We start from the raw sequence: 5,589 nt of genomic DNA on the forward strand, positions 1-5,589 counted from the left end.
CCATATATGTATTCCTTGACCAAAATAAGCTCTGAAACCATGTATTGTGCATCATTGTAGGTCAAACCATTAAAAAGTTCATTTTCACGGCAGCCATTTTGGATTTTGGTCTCCCACAAATTTTCCCCGCCGTTTTAAAAAAGACACCCCGGCTAAATTTGTTTAATAACCCTCCTAGATGACAAATCCATTGAGAAACGGACCTTCGCTCTCCACGGTCACGGAAGTGCCATAAATGACCCAACTATATAGGGTTCATGTGGTTAACAGAGATTCACGGTGCTTAAAATGTGTAATTAAGAGGAATCTGTGTCTACAGATTCTCCGACCTCCAACAACAACGACCAACCGGACCCACCTTCCCCACTCCCTCCCTCTGTGCCTCCATATGTCTACCCTGTGTGTGCTGGAGGAGTCTGCATCTTTCTGCTCGTTCTGTCTCTGTGTCTCTGGAGGAAATGCAGAGGTACGTCAATAATGATCTAGTCTCCGGTTGTTTCTGGTCATACAGTCTGTGACTCAGACGCTCTGATCATGATTACAATATAAAGCGGATCTGAAGCCTCCTCCCCACTTCTGTTTCCTCTTTACAGTCACGCAAATTGATCCTAAAATAAATCTAAATCATCTAAGCATATATAGCTTGATGCTAAGCAGAAATGGAAATTAGAAAATAAAATGTAAAGATATTTTAAAAGATATGTTTGTGCAGTGCCAGTTTCCTCTCTCGGATGTCAGGAGGTGTAGTTCCAGACTCTATATACGTAGATTGTGGAATAGTTGTCTGGCTACGCAAGACTAATAATGTTCAGACACTCAGAGAAGCTGTCAGGTTCTACAGGATGTGAGGGAACTGTTCCTTGTTTAGAACAAGAACGTTTGTAGAAAGTCATCCTTGGGGGTTTACAGTAGTTCTTGTAGTCTGTAGGTCTGAAGTCTGTTCTTCGTATCTTTACAAGTAGCGTTCATACCTTTAAGAAGAGGCTGAACAAACACCTCCTCATGTGACAGGATAATCCCATGAAGCTTAAAGGGATAGTTCACCCCAAAATGACTTTGTTTCTATAGATTAGTCACCCCCATGGAGATATTTTTTAAGGTAATTTAATCATCCAACATTCCGTTCATAAACTCCTGACTCAGTATCTGCAGATAGGTGAGAGGTTCTTTAAATGTTATTCACAAAAAATGTATCTGCCCAAGCTTAATACAAATAATAATAATGATAATAATAAATAAAGTAGGTCCAACATGACACCACATCTATAGAAGGTTCTCATGTACATAAAGTGTGTCACTAAGAACCTAAAAACCCTAAAATCACAAGCACTGCTTCATCCTATGAAGGACTATTGATTGCCCTTTAATAATGTGCCTTGTTTTAAATGAGGTGACTTTAGGCTGTAGACATAATACATCATGTTTGAAACCAGTGTATGTTAGTTAAAATAAGAGTATTGTTCTATTCTCCCGCTTTGTTTGTTAAAAGTCTACCAGCAGTGTTCTTATGACTCCTATAACATATGTTAAAACACTATGTTCTTATGAGCCTATAACACATGTTGTTATAAGCCTATAACACATGTTTAAACACTATACAGTACCTGTGTATTTACATTCTACATGCCAGTGTAATATTACATGATGAATGCATTTTATCCATCACAGCACCGGACCAGAGGACCAATCAAAGTGTCTCTCCTGATGATGTGTACCTCCCACTGCAACACCGTCAGTATTTGAACCAACTTTATTTGTATAGCACCTTTCATGACATGAAATGCAGCTCAAAGTGCTTTACATACTGTAGCAACAATACAATTACAGAAAAAGTACAACTCATTTAACAATAAAGCAAAAAAAAAGAAAAGAAAAGCAAAAGCATAAAACAACATTAAAACAATAGCAAACTTGCAGTGAATCAGGCAAAACAATGAGGACATGAATAACAACACAAGATTTAAAAATCAACCAAAAGCGAGAGTGAAGAAATAATTGTTGAGCTGAGCTTTAAAGCTATCCACAGAGGCTGCCTGTCAAAACAACATGAAAATAGCAGAAACTTACTTCGTTAATGTATCTTTTTCTTTCAAGACCGCAAGTCCAGTCTTACCGTTCCACGCTCAAACATAAGAGCACTAAGGCTTCACGTTTAAGACACTTCTGACTCGTTCTTTTGAGAAAGACAACTGCTTCTAATCTGAATCTAATTTAATTCATAATTTCAAAGGAAATAATATTTCCGAAATATTATTCTGCATTCCTTTAAAATTGTCCTTTTTTAATATTAAAGTCTGTCAGTTAGTTTTGCCTAATTAGCAGAATAATTAACTAAATGATTGTTTTAAATAACAAAGTTAAGTCGATATTAATGCTTTTTTTTTTTTAGGCACCACAAGTGTCTATGGTGTGATCAGACACTCTGATGACTATGAGAATGGTACAGTACTGCATACACATTTTAAACATCCAATCCAATTATTTTAATATCAGTTCATTTCTTATTTTCTTTTGTGGAATATTAATTCAGATGACTGTATTACTTGATTTGTTAGAACTGTTTTAGCGCCCCCTGCTGGTCACAGTTACTTCTCAGTAGGTTTGTCAACTGCTCCGTTCACAGACAGGAAGGTTATTGTTTACTGTGTGTGTAGCGCCACCACCTGGTTCAAAACAGTGTTGATTTTGACGACTAAAACTATGACGAAAAATGTTCGTTGACTACCTTATTTCACTGACAAAAACTAAATAAAAACTAAATAAAAACTAAGCTATGATGACTAAAACTAAGACTAAATATATTGACAATTTCGTCACCAAAAAAAAATAGACTAAAATGTTAGTGAGGGACTAGTGGAGAAGAGATCCAGTAGAACTAAGACATTTTATGTTTGGTTGTGCTCGGGTGTTACGCTCTGAAAATAGCAGATCTACAAGCTCACAACGCGTCGCACTGTGACGCGTTGTGAGCTTGTAGATCGGCTATTTTCAGCATGCAACCAAGTGTAAGATCAGCCATTACGATGCCATCACGACACCGCCACAATACATTTTAGTCGACTAAATCAACTGTAGATTTAGTCGACTATAATCTTATGACATTTAGTTGACTAAAACTAGACAAAAACTAAAACATTTCAGGTGACTAAAATATGACTAAAACTAAATGGAATTTGATTCAAAAGATGAAACTAAATCAAAATGTGTTGTCAAAATCAACACTGCTTCAAAAGCTTTCATATGAAGAAGAAACTGCTTAAAAGATCAGGCCTGTATGTTTTTATTTGGTTCAATGACTTATGGTACAACTTATTCTCTTTTTAATGTACAGATCCTGGTTGTGCCAGGTGAGTACAGTATTTATCTCTGTCAACATGACTGCAGTAAATTACAGATTATTTATACTTCAGCTTTGATAAATACATATTATAATTTATTTATCTCTGTCAACATGACTGCAGTAAATTACAGATTATTTATACTTCAGCTTTGATAAATACATATTATAATTTATTTATCTCTGTCAACATGACTGCAGTAAATTACAGATTATTTATACTTCAGCTTTGATAAATACATATTATAATTTATTTATCTCTGTCAACATGACTGCAGTAAATTACAGATTATTTATACTTCAGCTTTGATAAATACATATTATAATTTATTTATCTCTGTCAACATGACTGCAGTAAATTACAGATTATTTATACTTCAGCTTTGATAAATATATATTATAGTTTATTTATCTCTGTCAACATGACTGCAGTAAATTACAGATTATTTATACTTCAGCTTTGATAAATATATATTATAGTTTATTTATCTCTGTCAACATGACTGCAGTAAATTACAGATTATTTATACTTCAGCTTTGATAAATATATATTATAGTTTATTTATCTCTGTCAACATGACTGCAGTAAATTACAGATTATTTATACTTCAGCTTTGATAAATATATATTATAATTTCAGACCCGTTCAGGCTCATGGAACCAATCAGGTGTCAGCTGCAGAGCAGAGGACCAATCAAAGTGAGAATCCTGATGACGTGTCCCTCCCACTGCAGCATGGTCAGTCTGACAGACAGACAGACAGACAGACAGACAGACAGACAGACAGACAGACAGACAGACAGACAGACAGACAGACAGACAGACAGACAGACAGACAGACAGACATGATATTGACCAGTGGTGGAAAAAGTACTCAAATGTTTTACTTAAGTAAAAGTATCAATACTGCAAGAAGACTCTGTTACAAGTAAAAGTCCGGAATTAAAAATGTATTTGAGTAAAAGTACAAAAGTAATGGTATCAAAATATACTTAAAGTACCAAAAGTAAAAGTACAAATATTTGTGAAAATAGCAGATCTACAAGCTCAAACGCATCCCGATGCGACGCGTTGTGAGCTTGTAGATCTGCTCTTTTCAAATAGCCTAGGTATAAAATAGGGCTAAAGTGGTTAATGTATGTTTTATAATGTAATGATTTATATCTGCAAAGTAACTAACTAAAGTTTTCAAATAGTGGATAAAGTTTTCAAATAGTGGAGTAAAAGTACAACATTTGCCTCTTGGATGTAGTGGAGTAGAAGTAAAAGTAGTAAAATTTGGAAAACCCCCAGTAAAAGTACCTCAAAATTGTACTTAAATACAGCACTTAAGTAGATGTAGGCTACTTAGTTACTTTACACCACTGATATTGACCATGATATCACAATAACCAATGTGTACATGTGAATGTTTATTTGTTTACCTGTTTGATTGTTCTCATGTCATAACGTTGTCCAAAGGTATTTATACTCTGGGTTCAAGTGGTTGTTGAGTAAATGTCCAGTAATCAGAGATATCTATGTGATTTATTAAACCTGTGATGTGTTGTTCATCAAACTGTTCATATATGACCCACATCCTGTAAAGCCTCTTATAGACTTTAAACTCATGTTTCACAGAATCATCCAGACCTTCATGTTCTGTTGATCCAATCTATGCAAATCATCAATAAGTCTACAACATGGACGTGGAGGTAATGCTTTGTTATCAATCATGTTTTATCTCTTCATTATGCCGCATATTCCACAGTTATTGAAGTGTTTATGACATGTTCAATGCCAGTCTATCCTGTAAATGTTTACTGTAACTTTGTTTCAGGTCCTTAGATAGAGAAACAAACTGATTCGACTACTTCTCGGCCTGGGGCCCATGACCCACCTTTTCCCCTCACATTTCCCCAGCCTAGGATGGCTCAGGGTAGAAGACAGGGTTAAACAACAAACAATGTGATTGGTCTTCAAAATTGTAATTGTAAATGCAAATTTGCCCTTAATGCCCCCTTTACCCGCATATCTGTCTAAATACCTCCAAAAAGTTAGTGACACTCACAGTCACAATACTAGAGGGAGAGTTAACAGTGATCTGGTACCACCCACCCATAAAACAAACATGGGTAAAGTCTCCTTCTACAGCACTGCCACCAAGGTGTGGAATAGTCTGACCCCATCCCTCAAAAAAATGCAGATCGCTGGCGTCCTTTAAAACAGCCCTGAAAATTCACCTTTCAGGAGGCTAAAGGGGAGGTAATACC

At 35.7% G+C, this 5,589-nt stretch overlaps 2 long non-coding RNA genes across 2 annotated transcripts; both read left to right on the forward strand.

Annotated features, from left to right (window-relative positions):
• Window positions 1–332: 332 nt before the first annotated feature.
• Window positions 333–2,440, forward strand: LOC311043841. Its single transcript, XR_014600656.1, has 3 exons — window positions 333–466; window positions 1,669–1,731; window positions 2,390–2,440. It is a non-coding gene; the product is annotated as an uncharacterized lncRNA (long non-coding RNA).
• Window positions 2,441–3,974: 1,534 nt separating this feature from the next.
• On the forward strand, window positions 3,975–5,292 carry LOC311043199. Its single transcript, XR_014600592.1, has 3 exons — window positions 3,975–4,075; window positions 4,958–5,031; window positions 5,157–5,292. It is a non-coding gene; the product is annotated as an uncharacterized lncRNA (long non-coding RNA).
• The last annotated feature ends 297 nt before the right edge of the window (window positions 5,293–5,589 follow it).

This window comes from Gymnoscopelus microlampas (genome assembly GCF_963454915.1).
Source record: "Gymnoscopelus microlampas genome assembly, chromosome: 4".
Classification (NCBI taxonomy): Eukaryota; Metazoa; Chordata; class Actinopteri; order Myctophiformes; family Myctophidae; genus Gymnoscopelus; species Gymnoscopelus microlampas.